General features: G+C 38.7%; 1 protein-coding gene and 1 long non-coding RNA gene across 8 annotated transcripts in view; one reads left to right on the top strand and one right to left on the bottom strand.

Annotated features, from left to right (window-relative positions):
- The window catches only part of NLK (nemo like kinase), a 148,402-nt gene that overhangs the window by 25,975 nt on the left and 102,118 nt on the right, over positions 1 to 20,309 (bottom strand). The window lies entirely within an intron of this gene.
- Positions 1,099 to 15,210, top strand: LOC309650671. Its single transcript, XR_014257675.1, has 2 exons — positions 1,099 to 12,477; positions 12,508 to 15,210. It is a non-coding gene; the product is annotated as an uncharacterized lncRNA (long non-coding RNA).

Raw genomic sequence — 20,309 nt, 5'->3', positions numbered from 1 at the left:
TAAAAATATGCAAAATGGTTAGTTCAAATCCAAATCTCTCTACAATCTTCACAACTGAATTCATTATTTAACTTTTTATACATTTATACTTCCCTTACTAAATTTTAAGCTTCCCATGCTTTGCACTCTGTTATACCCTCAGGGTTTTGCTCAATCAACACAAGGCAGATGATCAAAGGCTGGGGCACAGGGAGCAATGGAGATGGGAATTCAGGACTCTTGTGAAGGCATCACCTTTTGCTTGATCTAGAAAAGGAAAGATTCATGTCTTACTCTGCCTGCAGTTAAGAACTCCTTAAAAGTCTGGGTGAGTTTTATGATTTAAATAATATAAGCTTCCTTAAGACAAGGGGAGAGGGCCTTTGACTTTAGGAGGCTCCTACCAGGATTCAAATTCTTTTGACACCTTGTAAAAGTCAGTTTCACATTCTGAGTAAAACAGTAAGGCTTCCCAGGCCCTGTGCACCTGAAAGCAGGGAAAGGCAAGACAAAAAATGTCAGTTATTTTGCTTTCTTACATAGTTCCTCAGATCCTAAAATTCTTCTTCCAGAAAGATATTATGGAGGCTATAGTCTTAGGGTGCTTACCATTAGCTATAAATGAACTAAGAGGTCCTGGGGCTCTTGTTTTAGCATTTACATGCTTGTTTTAAGGGTAAATGCTGGGCTTATAAAAAATAAAGACGAGAAGGAATCTGCCTTCAAAACTTAAATTTTCAAAAAGTGATGTTAGGCTTTGTATCTTACCCTTATGAGCTTTAAAAAGTCTCTTGTAGTAAGTGATTATTTGGGGAGAAGGATTTAAAAACACTTCTCATTTAATGTTGTAGCAAAAACAGGTAGGAAAAGGGACAACTTGGGAGTAAGGGAGAATAACTGACAACGCTCGACACACCACAGTTGGAAACGCCCTCCTCCTTGAGACATTTTCTTCAACTGGCTAGCAGGACACCCAACTGTTGACTTTCCTTCTCCCTCTCTGGTTCTTTCTTCTCAGTCCTCCTTTGTTGGTGCTCTTTCCCAAGCACTTAATTTTGAAATGCCCCTCTTGGGGAATTTCAAGAGGGGCATTTCAAAATTAAGTGCTTGGGAAAGAGGCTTGGTCCTCTTCTCTCTCTCTCTCTCTTTTTTTGGTCATGCAGCATGGCTTTCGGGATCTTAGTTCCCCAACCAGGGATTGAACCTGGGCCCTTGGCAGTGAAAGCACAGAGTTCTAACTACTGGACCGCCAGGGAAGTCACTGGTCCTCTTCTCTTTCGATACTCACTCTCTAGGGTAATGGGCTCCAGTCCCATGACTTTAAATAACATCCATGCTGATGACTCCCAACTTTGTATCTCTAGTTAATCTTCTTTCCTTAAGTCCAGCCTTGTCTATCAAACTGTCTACTCATCATCTCCACGGGATGTCTAATTGACAGCTCGAACTAACATGTCCAAGATGTATTCTCTATCTTTCCCCCACCACACACTTTGTAGGTGCAGGCTTTCCCACAGCAAACCCCTATTTTTCCAGCAAGTTGGTCACACCACAAACCACAGACCTTGGAGTCAACCTTTATCCCTCTCTCACTCTGCCTCCAATCCTATTGGTTCTTTCAAAACTTAGCCACAGAATTAGAGCACTTCTTATCATGTCCACTCTTACCACCCTGGCCCAAGACGCCTAGATTTCTAAAACACAGTAGCCAGAATACATTTTTCACTGTTATATCTTGTCTGTATATTGAGTCACTTTATTATATAGAAAATGCAATTTTAAGGTTTTTATACTCTTAGGTTTAATTTCTATGTTAGGTTTTATTAACCAGGCTCTCTCCAAAGAAATATATTCTACTTCATAATGAAGGTTAGTGAGGAAATGAGATTTGGCATGTAGAATTTCCTTATAGGAGTTTTCAGTGACATGTTAGAATCTTTCTATAAGATGATACACATCAGTTAAATTACAATATTATTATCAAGGTTAGATTTAGTTATCTTAATAGTTAAAAAAATTTTTTTCTTATAAAAATTTCCAAACACACAGAAAACTTGAAAGAATTAAACAGCAATCACCATATATATGCTTACCACTTAGATTTACACTTAACATTTTGTCATATTTGCTTCAGTGCACATTTATCCATGGCCCTTTCCATTCATCAATTCATCTTATTTTTTAGATGCACTTCACATAATCATGCTTTAGAACGAAAGACAGGTTATGTCACTTTCCTGCAAAACCTTCCCATTTCATATAGAGGAAAAGTCAAAGTCCTTAAAATGTCCTTGCAGGGCCATAAATGATCTGGCTTTCTTCCTTCTCTAACCTCCTGTCACTTTCCTCTTTGCTGTTCTCTGAAAATGCTAGACACATACTAACCTTAGGCCTTTCCTTTTTCTCTGCCTGGACTGTGCTTCCCCAGACATCTACTTGGCTAACTCTTTCACCTCCTTTGTGTCTTTGCTTCACTCTTATCTTTCGATTGAGGCCAACTTTGACTACTCTAATAATGTGTCCTGCATTCCTTGTCCAATTGCTACCCCCTAGCAAAGCCCTACTTTTTCTTTTTTCCTTTAGTACTTATCCTACATAATTTACTTAATTACATCTATTGTCTGTCTCTCCAATCCTTCTCCATGAGGGCAAGGGTTTTTTCTCTGTATTGTTCACAAGTCTATCCAAAAGTCTCAGAAGAAACAATGCCTACATATAGTAAGTCCCCTGTAAATGTCTGTTGAATGAATGAATATATATTGAGCACCTACTAGGTATTAGCCACTCCATTAAGTATTTTAAATATATCATCTCATCTAATTTCCATGGCAATCCTACAAGATAGGTAGTGGTATCCCCAATTACAGACGAGAAAATTGAGGCTAACAGAAGGCAAGTAACCTGCCTAAGGTTACATAATAGTGAAAGTGACTATGTTTAAATTGTTTCAATGGCCCTACACAATTTAGAATTTTACCTTCTTTTCTTTTGAGTTATATTTTTAAAAACTCTAATAAAATATACTAAATGTTCAGTGTTCTTTATAGAAGAATTTCAGCTAATAAATACAGAAGTAATGATAGATTAGGGGAAAAAAAAATCACTGTTTTGTAACCTCTATGACACCATGGATCTAATGTACCAATTATCAATGGTTGCTAAAACCACTTCAAAGGAATGAGACCCACATCAACTCAATCCACCACTCAATCTTAGCAGCACTTATTGTGGGACAAGATATTATGTCCCTGTGATATACACACCATTGCCTAGAAAATATTCATGTCTTAAAAAACAATATAATCGGGCTTCCCTGGTGGCACGGTGGTTGAGAATCCGCTTGCCGGTGCAGGGGACGCAGGTTCGAGCCCTGGTCCGGGAAGATCCCACATGCCATGGAGCAACTGGGCCCGTGCACGGCAACTACTGAGCCTGTGCTCTAGAGCCTGCGGGCCACGGCTGCAGAGCCCATGTGCCACATCTATTGAAGCCTGCGCACCTAGGGCCCTGCGCACCTAAGGCCCGCGCACAGCAATGAAGACCCAACACAGCCAAAAATAAAAATAAATAAATTAAAAAAAAAACACAAAAAACAAACAAAAAAACACAATATAATCAATCTTCTAGTTCTAATTATCAGTTTACTAGAAATATGGGAAATAAAAAGACATCATGAGGAAGCAATCAGCTAAACACACAACGTGGATCATTCTCCAGGAAAAATATCTCCAAAAAATCAATGAGAAAGAAAGAAAGAGAGGGAGGGAGAAAGAGAGAGAGAAAGGAAGGCGGGAAGGAAGGAAGGAAGGAAGAGAGAAAGAGAAAGAGAGAAAGAAAGAAAGAAAGGAGGGGGTTGTGAGGGGAAGGGAAGGGAGGAATGTTTGGGATAAAAAGTCTCAAGAGATATAATAACCAAATGCAATGTATGTACTTTGTTTAGATCCTGATTCAAACAAACCTGATTAAAAAAAGAGATCTTTGAGACAACTAGGGGATAGTAAGGAATTAGCTAATTTTATTAGGTTATGATGGTTATGTTTTTAAGGCCCTTACCAGTTAGAAATGCATATTTAAGTATTTTTAGGTAAAATAATGTGATAGTTGGGATCTACTTTAAAATAATACAGCTCCCTTTTCCCCCTCCTCTCAATAAAAAGGAAATGAGACTGGCAAAATGATTAGTAATTGCTGAAGCTGGGTATTGTGTATATGATAGATATTATACTATTATCTCTCCTTTTGTGTATTTTTAAAAATTTTCCAAAATATTAAAAAAAAAAAAATTCATCACAGAACTAGGGAAATACAAAGAAGCCAAAGAGTATAAAAACTACATAGAATCCTACCTCTTTGAATTATAATATCTTCATGTAAATGTTGTGTATGCATACCTATATGTATATTTAAAACTGGGATTATAGCATACACATGGCTTTGCTGCCTGTTTTCTTGCAGAATTTTTATTACTGTAGAGGGTTCTAATGTATGGATATATTTATAATTCATTTAACCAATCTGTCATTGTTGAAAATCCAAGTTATTTCTAATTTTTTAAACTATTTTAAATAACCATGAGATAAATATCCTACATATATAGCTTTATGTGAATCTGATTATTTCCTAGTGATATATTCCTTGTAGTGGAATTATCGTGACAAAGTAGATCATATTATATATATATACACACACACATACACACACACATACATATATATTTTTTAATTTAAAATATCTTGTGAATATCTTTCCATGGCATACAATTCTTTTATATCATTTAAAGTGCTTAAATAGGGACTTCCCTGGTGGCGCAGTGGTTAAGAATCTGCCTGCCAATGCAGGGGACACAGGTTCGAGCCCTGGTCCGGGAAGATCCCAGATGCCACGGAGCAACTAAGCCCGTGCGCCACAACTACTGAGCCTGCGCTCTAGAGCCCGCGAGCCACAACTACTGAAGCTCGCGTGCCTAGAGTCCATGCTCCGCAATAAGAGAAGCCACCGCAATGAGAAGCCCGCGCACAGCAATGAAGAGTAGCCCCCGCTCGCTGCAACTAGAGAAAGCCCGTACGCAGCAATGAAGACCCAACACAGCCCCACCCACCCCAAAAAAGTGCTTAAATAGTATTCCAATTTATGTAATATGTCATGACTTAAGCAATCCCCTATCAATCGGCCTTTAGGTTATTACTGTTTTGACTGTAATGTAGCTTTGTGTGTGTGTGTGTGGGGGGGCGGCGGCATAGAGCTTTAATTTTGTTTCACGAAGGATCCTCAATTACGTATAGATCCTCTCTCTGGTTAATCCGTTTCTCTAGAGAAGAGCCCTCCAAACTTCTGTCTTGGAGGGCATAGGCCAGGTTGCCAGTGTTCTGTATAAGTGGGGGATGGGGCCAAAGACACCACAGCTCCGCTCATGCTGCCTCCAGGGAATAAAGCATTATATGGTCTCCTGCGGAATAGGAGACGATCTGAACATTTGAACATCTTACTACTTCTTACACAGGCTTGCAACCAATTCTGTGTTTAGGCCTACCTGCATCCCTACTTTCTGAGATACTTGATGCCTCCAAACCCTGAGCTGCTCTGATGTTCTGAGCAAGAACTTGTTTCTGGGTTCTCATTACTGCCAGCAGAGGTTTCTGCCTCTTCTAGTTTGAGTTCCTAACCCTTTACTGACATTTTAGGGGGGCTGCAGGAAGAACTGGCAGTAAAGATTTGTGTTCTATCAACTGTGTTTTCAGATTGAAAACTGTTTACATGTTTATTGGCCATATATATGTGTAAGTATGAGAGAGGGAAAAAGAGAGGAAGAGTGAGAGAGAGACTTGTTTCTTTACTCAGTTTTCTACTGGGGTGATAATTTATTTGTAAAAGTGCCTTACATATTAAGGATATTAACCCTCTTGTATATACTAAAAATTTTTCCCACTAGGAAATCTTAATCATAGGATAGAGACAGGAAAAAACTTCTATTTGCACCATTAAGGCTTAATCAGAAGTCCTAATATTCTTGAGTTGGTTCCAGAAATCTCAAGGGACGAAAACAAAAGAACATTACACAGGAAAAAAACCAAGACAGAACAACAGAACAAAACCAGAAAAACTTCACAACTGCTATCCCTGTATTAAGTACTATCAACTTGCAGTTTTACTCAGGGAAAAAAAATTCCTAAAGACAGTACTCATCTGTATGGGATGTCAGCCATGTCTTCTGAGTTTATTGACAATTTTTTCTTCCTGCCAGGATTGAAAAGTTCTTGCATGGAAGTGAAGAGCAGGTTAGATTCTATTCTGCCTCACTTATCTATAAAACAGGCAGCCAAGCTGCGATTCCAGAATCTTTACTGTTACTGGTGACAGTTGGTATGCATGCAAACAGCAGAGAGAAAACATCTTAGTTTTCAAGTTATCAGGTTGAATTCACAGTGCTGGCACTTGAAAAATCTTGCTTTGACTTATAAAAGGAACGAATTGATACAAAAGCCAAAAACAGAGAATAAGTATGAAATAATGTCATATGCTTTCTTCTAACAGTGACTACATTTTCAAAGAAAAGGGAAAAGCAAAACATTGGCTGGAATGGGTACTGTTCTAGTCAGATATTTTATAAATAATTACTAATTTCAGAAAAAATTCTTACGTTTCACTTAGCATTACGAAACATATATTTTCAGATCAGGGTGTTGTTCACATCCTAGGCCTGTTGGATTTGAACTGACAATGTTTGACCATTTTGACCAACAAAAATAGTAATTTCACATTGTTCAACCTAACACAGAGCAAAGTATTACCAGATATCAAAAAAACCCTGAAAAACAAGGCATTCAAAATGAATATAAAACATGATTTCAAATGGTAAGTCAATTCTTCTATACTAAGAGCCCATACATATGTGCACAGTTTCTTAGAAAATATAAACCAGCAGGTATTCCCTATGCTAAGCGCAAATAACTAGATTACTATGTTACTGTCCTCAGGATCTGTGAATTTAAAAAACCTTTCATTCAATCTCCTGTTATAATATTTAAGAAAGAAGAGTTTAGAAGAGTGTTACTTTCATATCTCTGCTTCTTGAGAAGATGACATGCTGGGTTAAAAAAAAATGAGGGTAGGTTAATAAACTCTTAATTTAACCAGAAAGTCCAGGGCAAAACCACATACAGCCCTGTCTACCTTGACCATTTTGTTTACCTTTGTGCAGAGATGCTTTCCCATCCTCTAATATCTTTTAAACATAAAAGTCTGGGAAATTTTAAATGTATGATTTTTACAAAGTGATTAAAACAGCCACTCTGCACAGAGTAAGTTCTGTCAAGTTTTAGTTTAGCAAAGTAAATTCTTCAGGGTTGAAATGAATATTTTTCACCTCATGAATAAAGCATTTTTTTCTTCACAGAAAACAAGCCAAAGACCAGGCCAACCTTAAAAAATTTTATTTCTCTGGAAAATACAATTCCTGAATTTGGAGATTTAACAATATAGCTGCAGAAATTTAGAAGCAACACACACCACTTTATGATAAGGTTTCTGCTTTGCTCTAGCAGAAATCCTCTGAAGTCTCAATCCCTAGCATAATGTCTCCCAGATGTCTCAACTAGTTGCCATGCCAACTAAAGCAGCTTAAATTAAATGAGGGCCTGAAAAGGCACCTGCATCACTCCAGGTCTGTTGCACATTAAATAAAGCTCTCTTGACAGGGACTCAGAGGTGCCATTAACTTGAACAGCAGCTATCTGATTATTGTTTCTGAGTAATTGAATGAGGGTCTCCAAACAAGAAGAAAAACAGGGTGCACTTTCCCTCTCCCGGTCCTTCTAAATGGGACAGCCTCTCCGACAGCCGGTGCACCCACTGGGTCAATGACTTCGCTGTGGCCTTTTAAGTTAGCATTGGGTAAAGGTAAAACACAGGACCAAAGTTAGGACTTTCAGGAGAATATCAGCAGATTAACCATTTTCCCTTATTAAAACTCATCATTAAAAATATGGTTGTAAAAAACACACTGTGCATGGTATGCCAACCTCAGAGCGATCTGAACAGCGCTGCTATAAAATAAATTGCTGCTGATTGCAGCAATTAGTTAAGTAGCTCCATGAAATATGGATTTCAAAATGTTCTGATTTGCTTCAGAAAAACGAATGATGCAAATTAACAATTACAAATGCAAGGGTGGGGGCAGGGGGGGATGGCAGCTCTTGATGCCTCAGGTGCCCAAGAGACACAAACATTTCTGTGTTGTTTTAAAGAGTTAATTGTGTGTGGTTTTTTGTTTTGGTAATACTGACATTTCAGAAGCTTCTTTATATATAACAGGGTAGAAAATAGTCCCTTTGCTGCTTTCTCAATTATTAGTCAATGGGGAATATCACTTAAGAGAAACACAAACTTCAGCTAGAGAGGTTATGTGATTTACCCAAGGTCACATTCAGTCCCGACTCAGTCTAGTGCTCTCTCTACCCCACCAAGCTGCTTCCCATAGCAGCTTGCCTACTATTCCCATTTGTTAACCAAATGTCACCACAACATGCAGATTACTTTGAAATAAAGAATAGCTGAATTACTTTTAATTATGCGCTATGAGGAGAAGAAAAGGAGAAAGGAAGCGAACTTTCTGTTGAAGCTACTTATGTGCCACTTTATATGTCATCTCATTTAATCCTCACTTACAATACCTAATTTTTAACTATTTCTATTAAGATATGAGCACATCGAGGCTGGGACAGGTTAAGCTGCTGACACAGAGCTTGGATTCAAACCCACATGGTCATGATTCCTAAGACTGACCCTTTCCATGAAATTTTGCCTCACTCTGTTTACTATCAAGAGAGAAAATGAAATCCATAAGACTGACATTATTTGCATGTTGCAAAAACCAGGTTCCAAGCAAAAATCAGAAAATCAGTACTGCATTACATGATGTGGCTTTCAGAATCCCTCTCTTGCCCTGTGTCTTCAAATGGGAAGTCACTCTCTTCGTTCTTCAACAAATATTCTCAACAGCAGCATGTGCCAGACACTGTTCTAGACACTGGAAATTTGACGGTCTATAAGAATGTCACTGGGCTTCCCTGGTGGCGCAGTGGTTAGGAATCCGCCTGCCAATGCAGGGGACACGGGTTCGAGCCCTGGTCTGGGAAGATCCCACATGCCGCGGAGCAGCTAGGCCCGTGAGCCACAACTACTGAGCCTGCACATCTGGAGCCTGTGCTCCACAACAAGAGAGGCTGCGACAGTGAGAGGCCCACGCACCGCAATGAAGAGTGGCCCCTGCTCGCCGCAACTGGAGAAAGCCCTTGCACAGAAACGAAGACCCAACACAGCCAAAAATAAATAAATAAATAAATAAATTAAAAAAAAAAAAAAAAAAAAAGAACGTCACTGATGTCACTGAGTTCATAGCCCACCAAGGGAGATGGACAATTAAACAAGCAATTACAACAGATTCACTCAAAGATCACAAGTGTTATGGCTGTTAATCTCATAAAGCCCCTTAGGCACTGCTTTGGGATTGAATACGCCAGATTTGCCATCACACAGCCAACAGGAGTTAAGAGAAACAAAGTAGCACAACCAAGAAATATTCTTCTAAAAAGATAAATCTCTAAATTATTAGAATTGCTAAATTCCAATAACTACAGAGATTTAAACCTTTAGTTAAACATGTGAGAAACCATCAAGATTTCTTCAGCTCCTACTGAACTTCTAATTAGATGCACATTCTAATTGGCAATTTGCCTATATCTATAAAAACACATACATACTTGCCTTAGGTTTCCTAAAATGGTTCACCTTAAGACTTTCTTAAAAACACATGAGAAATAACAAAAATAAAAGCAACTAACACTTATTGAGCTTTCTCTATGTGCCAGGCACTTTCTAAGCACTTTATACAAATTATCTCTATGAGTTCTCACAGCACAAGTGGTAGGTTATTCTAGAGACTACTTGTTCTCTTTTTGAGTTTTAGTCTTTCCTTTTGGAAGGAACTGAATCCAAAGATGTCTGAAGTAACTGCCCAAATCCACACAGGTACTCTTATTAACTTCTTCTAGGATCTGTAGTCTTAGTTCTGTTACTAGTAGGCCACAACCTCAAATAAGAAGCAATTCCACCGTTTGCTGAAGGATGATCTCAGTTTGGTGAAAAATATTTTTGAGCCTACTATGTGCCACTTTTAACATAGTTCACCTCATTTAATCCTCATAAAAACCTGGAACTACCCCCATGCAACAGATCTAGGCTGGGGGTGAAGGAATGTCAGGTGGACAGGCTAAATAATGATACTCCTTTTGCCAGCAACTGAAAAATAATACAAAGGTTAAAAAAAAAAATCACAGAGGCAAGTTTTTCTACCTTAAACTTTCTTTGCCTCTGTCTCTTTCTACCTCCTGAGTTACTTCCTTCAAGTCTTATTCCTTTCACCCTTTTTTTTCTTTTTTTTTTTTTAATTTATTTTTGGCCACTCCGCGTGGTATGTGGGATCTTAATTCCCTGACCAGGTATCAAACCCACGCCCCCTGCACTGGAAGGGTGGAGTCTTAACCACTGGACTGCCAGGGAAGTCCCCTTCCACCCTTCTTAGTCAAATTACAAAGCTAAAATTGACAATTCAATAAACATTTTCCTGTACCTATGAATCATGTATGCTTACTTGCATAGTTTCATATTCCCTATTTTTTTTTAACAGATAAGGAGAATTTTAAAAATTCATGTGTGTGCACGTCTGTGTACATATAAAGAATTCCCAGCTAACTTTTTGTGTGTGGTGGGGTAGAGGGTTGGGCTAGTAGTCCTTGAGAAGAAAATGGGAAAAAAAGAAAAAAAACTGAACCACAAAAAACTCTAAACTAGAGATTGCTGGAAATATAGGACAGGCTTTGGTGGGAGATCTAAATTGAAAATATAAGTTTATATATTATATTACATTAGATATGGTAAGAAATAAACAAGTCTCTACTTTCTACTAAATGAAATCTGCCACAGATGGGGTATTAATTTTGCTTTTGGTTACAATCGTCTTTTTCTTGCACAAAGTTTTTATTTTTTTATTAAAATTTTTTTCCCATTCTTTCCTTCTTTTATTAAAAAAAATCTGGATTTTGAAATTATGGAAGCATGTCACCATTAATGAGTTATAAATTCAACCTTACTGATATGATGTTCTTTAGAATAATGCACATCAGTGTCAAGAGCTGAGTTGTTAGTGCATAGAGCCCAAATATAATATGCAGGACACCCTGCTAGACTCCCACAAAGGTTGCTGAGGAATAAAATGTGTTCATGGAGAACGGAGGTTGAAGCAGGAAAAAGCAAAAATAAGAAATCTTCTGAGGATCAATCAAAGAAATGAGGTAGGAATGTATTAGAGATACCAGAAAGGCAGAGAAAAGGGAGGAGTGTTTAGGATTAAAAACAGTTTTGTACAATTTTCTTTGACGCAAAAAAGGATTATGGGCAAGATGACTAGGGAACTAATGTAGATGGATCGAGCCTGGCAGTCAACTACCCCTCAATGTAAGCCTCCCCGACCTCTTGCTCCAATTAAAACAAATCTGTACTACAATCAATATTTGTTTAACCCACCTTTATGATGCTGCATCTATTTTAGGAAGTAATTTAAGAATGCATGATAATCAGCCTCATGCCAGAAAGCCTGACTACTCCAACTGTCAAGTAATTCTGCAGAAAAAGCTACATAATCACCACAGAAACAAATGCTGACATCAAATTCTGACCTTCAATTATGAGTAAGATGATTGAGTCCTTTTCTGTTTTTAGGAGTCATGATTACTCAGGCAGTCTCAGAGGCTGCAGGACTGGTGCCAACAGCATCTTTGTTTAACCACCATCATTAGCATCAATAAATACTGACTAGATACCAAGTGGGTGTAAAGAGCATGCTAACTCAATGACAAAACAGAGAAAAAAGATGGATGAATGCAAGGCAACATTCAAGATATTAGAAGAAGTCTGAGACTGATGTGTAAAAATCGGGTAGAGAAAACAAGAAGGAAGCAAAAAGATTTTAATGTACACAGCCACAGAAACTTGATCAAAAAAGAAAAATAGCTGATATTTATTGAGAGTTTTCTATGTGTCAGACTTCCAGCTTAAACTTAATTTGCCTCATCTACCCCTAATTACTCTAAGTAAGTCCTATTAAGATTCCCATTACACAAATAAGCGAAGAGGTTTAGAGAGGTGAAGGAACTAGCCAGAGGTCATAGCTGGTACACAGAGGAGTTGCTGCTAAATCCCAGCTTTTGTTCTTGACCTGTGCTCTGTCTTTCAAAAGATGAAACCTCAAAAAAGGTGAACAAAATAATTCTACTTAAGAAGAGAGCATATTTTTAAAATGAGGAGTTTAACGGGTTTAGGCAGTGTGGTGTAGGCTCTGGAATCAAAGACCAGGTTAGAATCTTGACTCCGTCACTTACTAGCTTGGTAACATTAGGCAAGTTAAATAACTTCTCTGAGTTTGTTTTTACTTCTATAAAAGAGGCACATCGAAAATAAAAAAAAAACAAAGAGGCACAACGATACCTACTACACAGGGTTACTGCCGGGTTTAGATGTTGTATGTGAATCACATATAAATGCCTGGCACATAGGGAACAGTGATTACGTGGAAGCTGCTGCTACCATCAGCACTATTGTTATGGGAAGAACACATGTGACTATGTTCTTATTTCCTCCTAACATTCCCCCCCCCCCAAGAAAAAGCCAAAGGAAATAAGTAAAAAAAAAAACGAACACACACAAAACAGGCAACCAATTTAAAAAGCTCTTTTAAGGTACTGATCTTAAGAAGAAAGATCAGAATCTCAAAAGGATATCACTGCTGAAAAGGAAAATTATATTCACTTCTTATTAATGGGGTCTCATGTATTAGTTTTCTTGGCACCAAAAAACAGTATGTCCATTCGTGATAGTCACATTCCTTCATAAGAGGACAAAAACCCTTTTCTTAGACCAAGAAAAGTTTTCTACAGGGCACATACTGCGTATTACTTTTGAGAAAGAACGAGGGTTGGTTTTGGACAGATTGGAAACTCAAGGGAGCAATTAAAAGTGTTAATCTCTGTGAGACCTCCACACAGGGGACTCCTGGTTTTGGTAAAGAGCTTCTAGTAACCTGAAGAGTTTCTCAGTCTGAGCTCAGGGTGGTAAAAATTAGCTATCATACTGGTTTCCCCTAACTGATTAGTATTCCACATATCCAAAACAACACACACATGAAACAAAACTCTGCTTGGCTCATGCATATCATATTTCCTTTGGAAAAATGCCACTTCAACCTAATCCTATTATCTACCATCTGGGTTCTCTTGCCACCTCTAAGTGATGTAGCAGTAAGAGGAAAACTGTCAATAAAACACATAATTATTAAACCTATCACCAACAATTCAGTGCTCTTAATTTTTAATAATGACATTCATATATTATACAGAGAGAAAACCAATATAATAAGTAGTACATAAATAAATTGTACTCCGGCTAAAATACAGATTTGTGCTAGTGCACTGTAGGTCTATTAAGTTCCCTGAAGTACTGCTCTCAAATAAATTGAGTTGGTAGCTGGAGACTCAGCTGGTCTATGAAGTGGCTAAGAGCCCCACTGCTTCCCCATATCCCCCAATTAAGGCAGGTCTGATATATTTAGTGGCTTCTGAAACCTCTGGGCATGTAACACATGCCTCCCTGGTGTCCACCAACCTTAAAAAATAGAAATAAAGTCAGAACAGTGGGATAGGACAAAAAGATCAAATAAATAGTCCTACGAGCATCCCTGAACTCTCATACCTGAATTAAGTATGTCAAGAGGCTAATAATCAGAAGGTTAACCAGTTCAAGAGAATGATAATGGGGTTATTTATGTATGGCTTTGTTGTTATTCATTATTACCCTCTATTAGTTGGGAAGCCTGACAGCATTTCATTCCCACCAGCTGGGAAGTTTTAGAGGTATATTTATTTTGTAATAGAGGTTTAAAGACTAGAGTCTAGCTTTAGACTTTTTTTGGCTTCACCTGAAACACACATGTTTCAAAGAGCTGGTGTGAATAAGTTGCTCTGACTATAGTGACTCTCTTCAAAGCAGAGGGAAAAAAATTCCAACTGTGAGCTGGAACTTTAAACAGTTCTTTTAAAACAACCTCAGGATTTGCTAGTACACTAAGGCCAAGGTAATCTTTGTGCAGTCAGGAAGGGACTACTACTAGGAGATGTGACTACTGCTTTAGGGCATAACAAGGGGAGTGGTTCTGGGACTGTAGGTTGAAGGAGGAGATTAGGTCTTATCTTTCTAATTAATAAGAAAGGTTTGGTTAAGGTAATGGAAAAAGAAAAAGTAGTAAGAAAGATATAGTGTGAATGCAGTCTGGATGGAAGGCTTGGAGCTGCTAGCGAGTTGTACATAGAATATATTTTCTGGTAAGAGGAGACCACGTAAGGGAATATGAGGTACTGAGGTTGACAACCCATTCCTCATTAACAGTTCACATCTTATTAAGACAAAAAAATCTTTCTATAATTAGGCTAGGTTTGTTACTGACAGACCATTATGGAAGTCCATTTGTTTGTGATGAGTACTTGTTAATGCCACCTGTTGGTAGTTGGCTTGGCACACTTTGTTTGCATCACAAAGTTCATAGGAGTTCCTATTGTCTTCTAGCTTTCACTAAGTTCTACTTCCTCTGTAAGGCCTTCCCTTACTACTTTTATAGCACTTATTAAGTGCCAGGTACTGTTCTAAGTCTATTTAACTATCCCAATTTATTCCTCAAAATAACTTTATGAGGTAGGTACTGTTATTATTTTCATTTTATTAACCAGGAAATTGAGGCACAGAGAGGTTAAGTAACTTGCCCACGAAAACACAGGTTGGACTTCCCTGGTGGCGCAGTGGTTAAGAATCCGCCTGCCAATGCAGGGGACACGGGTTCGAGCCCTGGTCCGGGAAGATCCCACATGCCGCGGAGCAACTAAGCCCATGCGCCACAACAACTGAGCCTGCGCTCTAGAGCCCACGAGCCACAACTACTGAGCCCGCATGCCACAACTGCTGAAGCCTGCAAGCCTAGAGCCCGTGCTCCGCAACAAGAGAAGCCACCGCAATGAGAAGCCTGCGCACCACAACAAAGAGTAGCCCCCACTTGCCACAACTACAGAAAGCCTGTGCGCAGCAACAAAGACCCAATGCAGCCAAAAACCAAAAAAAAAAAACCCAGAAAACACAGGTAGTAAGAGGCAAAGCTGCGATTCAAATCTAGGTGGTCTGGTTCCAGACTCCATGCTCTTTGCCACTACGATAGATTTTTCTATTACCTCAAGCTAGCAGAATGCTGACTAGGTCGGCCCTGAACTGATGATAAAGATTTTGAAATAAACAGAGGATAAGGAGCTTGTTCCCATTTCATGATGTGATAATAAGTCATCAAACTCAAGACTGCTCTTGTCAGGCAGCAGAACTAACTGATGATGAGAGTATGGCAGGCAGAAGGAGTGGAGATGGCACTGATTTTAGAGTGCTGTTATTTAGGCTCCAACATCAAGAACATGTATTGGAGGAGCCACCAAGGCTTTGTAAGGAGAAGAAAGGGAGATACTTGGCGGTCAATTTCCTAATATAACAATCCTCTAAGAATATGTAATGAAGGCCAATTTTCCATATTCCCATGTTCAGGCCTGCCAATCAGTCTATAACTTAATTGTTTCCACCTCTCAGACAAAAGAGAATAAAGCTGACTCATTACCCAGCTTCTACAGTCAGTAAGAACCAGGGGAATTTATAAACTATTATGAATAAATGACTGCTATTGATAAGGGCTATGCAAATATTTCAGAAGAAAGCACTGCTATATAAGTACTTTAATAATAGAGAGCTAACCATTCTGGACAGCTCAAGTTGTGCATATAGGTGAAAATCTGTGATGTGGTCTTATGTAAAAAAACTACCTATCAGCTTCAAAAACTCTGGCCATCTAGAGTTCCAAACTACAGCAGCTGACCTGTCTGCTTAACTGAACTGAAGTCTGAGAACACATTTAATGTTTTATGTGCAATCAGCAACTGAGGTTGTGTGAGAAACTATTAATGATGCGTTAAAAGCCTTCAGATAGCAAAATAAGGGTATTTAACTGGTTTAGCTGGGTTGGGAGAAGAAAATGGAGAACCTGCTGTATCAAATTATTTCCTACAGAATGAATATAGACAGAAAGCTCTGAAAACACAATTTTAATCCCTGACTTCAGATATTAAAAACTGGACGATTCTTTCTTCCATTTCATTCTGGACAGAGACCAACACTAAGCCAAATTATAAAAAAGAAATCTTGCAATATTAAATATTTATCAAGTAGAAGCCATCCATGTTGGTCAACAGTTTTACAACTATTTGTTTTAAAGTCTTCATCTTTATGCAATATGAGTTAAAACAAATATGAAAATCAGGTGATTTTTCCAAAAGGACATGGTGAATTTTTGGTTTAATAAACTATAGTATGTCTGATTCCTGAAGCCACAGATTCTCTTACATGAAAAGTCCAAGAATGACAGTTAAAATATTCTTAAACTCACACAAAGCACTAATTCTGAAATCCTGCCATTCCTGTTGGAAAGAAAAATCTCACAACCATAAGTATGGGAGACTTAACAGTATCCTTTTCCTCACATTTTTTTCTTCCAAAATCAGGTCCACAGAGGAGGGAAATTTCAACCTTGATCTCAGATATATAACTGCCTCTGAAATAAAAACGAGGGCATTAAATAGCATGGATAATGAAAATCTGGTTTATGGGTATTGTTGATTTCAAACAATGCTTTCCACGTGAAAGAAAAACAGCAATGCATCACAGAGAAAATTGCTTTCTCTGGTAACAAATGGTCAGCCCTAAATCTCATCATCTTCTTTGCAACAAAAACCATGGGCGTCTTTGCAACCAGAAAAAAATTGGTGTGTGCTTCAATTAGAATTACTGACCTTTTCTGAAGCATGCCGGTGCTTCTCTATAGAAATCAATGGAATAAAAGGTCACGGTGTTAAAATGTTTGAATATAACAATCTCTTTCCCAGACTAAGGCAAATTCCTCTTCTTTTTAAGGTAACTAATTTGTTGTATAGAATATCAAAAATCAAAAAATTAAAACTACCTTTAATTTGCGATGTAAAATTGACTAAAAAAAGAAAAAGAAGTCTAGTCTACCACCGGAAAAAAAGAAAAAAACCCTGGAAAGTTGTCATTCTACATCCCCTGTCATGGCCCAGAAAATTCTGTTGGCTGAGTCCTTGTCACTAAGGCTATAACCACAAATGCAATGAAACAGAAAAAGCATCCTAGAAAATATTATGTTATTTCAAACCTCAGCTCTTTTCTTCCCAAAGTACCCTAGAGAAGGCAAAGGCAAGCTTCTGTGTCTGTCAAATGTAGGTGGTAGAGCCTGGGATTACTAATCTTCCATCATCACAGCCCTCCAAAGCAAATAAATGCACGTATACACAAACCCAGATATTAAGAGCCAAGGAACAGGATTTCCCTGGTGGCTGCAGCGGTTAAGAATCTGCCTGCTAATGCAGGGGACATGGGTTCAAGCCCTGGTCCGGGAAGATCCCACATGCCATGGAGCAACGAAGCCCGTGTACCACAACTACTGAGCCTGCGCTCTAGAGCCCGCGAGCCACAACTACTGAGCCCACGTGCTACAGCTACTGAAGCCCGCACTCCTAGAGCCCGTGCTCTGCAACAAAGACAAGCCACTGCAATGAGAAGACCTCGCACGGAAATGAAGAGTAGCCCCCGCTCGCTGCAACTAGAGAAAGCCCGCAAGCAGCAACGAAGACCCAACACAGCCAAAAATTAATGGAAAAAAAAAAAAAAGAGCTGATAAGTAGAGAAGGAGTAAGCTGCCTTCTTCTCTCCTACCCTTTCCAGGCTATGGTTGGTCCCACTGCTATGCTCAAAAACCTCTTAAAAAATATACAACAGAAGCTAATTCCACATTCCACATTCTCTCATCCTTGTCTTTTCTAGCAGCCTATACAACAATCCTGATTTTAGCTACATGACACAAAAAGCTAGTTTACATTTGCGTATTCAAAGTCTCCCAGGTGGTCACTGGTAACTTCAACATTCATACCGAGAATCATTCCAGTGCTTCAGTCTAGTAGATCCCAACCCCGAGGCCACATTAAGTTCACTGGAGAGAAGTTTAAAAAAAAAACTGATGCCTAGGATCCAACTCAAACCAATTAAATCAGAATCTCTGGTGCTCAACATTGCTAATTATTAGAGAAATGCAAATCAAAACTACCATGAGGCACCACCTCACACTGGTCAGAATGACCATAATTAAAAAGTCTACAAATAGCAAATGCTGGAGAGGGTGTGGAGAAAAGGGAACCCTCCTATTCTGCTGGTGGGAATGTAAGCTGGGGCACCTACTATGGAGAACAGTATGGAGTTTCCTTAAAAAACTAAAAATACAGTTGCCATATGATCCAGCAATCCCACTCTCCCACTCCTGGACACATATCCCGACAAAACTATAATTCAAAAAGATACACGCACCCCTCCCCCATGTTCACAGCAGCACTATTTACAATAGCCGAGACATGGAAACAACCTAAATGGCCATCGACAGATGAATGGATAAAGAAGATGTGGTACACACACACACACACACACACACACACACACACACACACACACACACACACACACACACACACACACCCCGGACTATTACTCAGCCATAAAAAAGAATGAAATAATGCCATCTGCAGCTACATGAATAGACCTAGAGATTACTGTACTAGAAGTAAGTCCAAAAGAGAAAGACAAATACCATATGATATCACTTACATGTGGAACCTAAAATATGACACAAATGAACTTATCTACGAAAAAGAAATAGACCCACAGATAGAGAACAGACTTGTGGTTGCCAAGGGAAAGTGGGGTGAGGGAGGGCTGTATTGGGAGTTTGGGACTAGCAAATGTAAACTATTCTGTATAAAATGGATAAACAACAAGGTCCTACTGTACAGCACAGGGAACTATATTCAATATCCTGTAATGAATCATAATGGAAAAGATTATGAAAAAGAATATATATATATGTATGTGTGTGTGTGTGTATATATATCTCTGGGATGCAGGGTCTGTTCATTTCTTTTTTTTTTTTTTTTTAAAGTTCCCTAGGTGAATGTGATGTGCGGCCAGGGTAGAGAGTCTCTACCCCTCAGTTTCTCAACCACCTGAACTCTAAAGACTTTCATTATTATTCTACTTCACCCACTTCAAAGCGTGGCTTTAGATCTTGAAGCTACTACAACTTGTTCTTCCTTTCTTAGAATAATCTCCATATTCAAACCACACGACTACTCCTGCTGAGCCTGCTATTTGCTGTCATCCCAACATCTGTCTTTGGATCTTGCCTCTCCCCTTTCTCAGAGTACGCCAAGTCCTCTTCTGATTTCAATTACTTCTCTACTGATGTGACCAGCCATTCTGTAATGTTCTAAGCAGCCCCTCAGATTTCTTCATTTCCTTGTCTTGCCTCTGTAAATACCCAACCAGTCATCAACTCGACAACCTAGGCTGTTGAGTACATGGCTAAAGAAGTCCCAATCAATTGCCAAAAATCCTTCTGTCCTTTCACTATATTGGACACAGTAGTCACTGCCTCTCAGCTCCAAAAGTCAGGTCCTTGTTCAGGTATTTTTAATTAAAAAAATTTTTTTGGTAAAATATACATAATAAAAATTACCATTTTAACCAATTTTACGCGCACCATTCAGTGGCATTAAGCACAATCACAATGTTATGCAACTATCACCACTATCCAGTTCTAGAACTTTCTCATCACCCAAACAGAAATTCTTTGTTAAATTTATAAAGTACGCTTCCAATTCTGTCATTCCTCACCACAAAAATCTTTCATTGGGCCCTAAAATGCCTACTGAATAAAGATGAATTTCCTTAGTTCAACATTCAAGGCTCTCCATGACTTGGCCCTAACTAGCTTAATTTCTCATTATTCGTGCATTCTGAACTCTAGCCATTCCCTAAAAGATGCTAATACTTATTCCCTCCATTTGGAATATCCACCCTCCTCAATGTTACCCATCCAAATCCTTCTCATCCTTCCATACTCAACTGAAATGTCTTTTCCTCCACGAAGTCTTGTGTTTTCTTTTAAAGTCCCACATCACCTGTCTATATTCTTTTGGCACATTCTACCATATATAATAGTTTCTTCTTTACATCTTATCTCACCCCACAGACTTGAGGGAAACATTGTTCTTGAGGGAAAACATTAACAGGCATCAGTGGGT

This window comes from Balaenoptera physalus (genome assembly GCF_965194825.1).
Source record: "Balaenoptera physalus genome assembly, chromosome: 20".
In the NCBI taxonomy this organism is placed as follows: domain Eukaryota; kingdom Metazoa; phylum Chordata; class Mammalia; order Artiodactyla; family Balaenopteridae; genus Balaenoptera; species Balaenoptera physalus.
The sequence above is the reverse complement of the archived record's forward strand: the minus strand, read 5'-3'. Positions and strand labels throughout refer to the sequence as shown.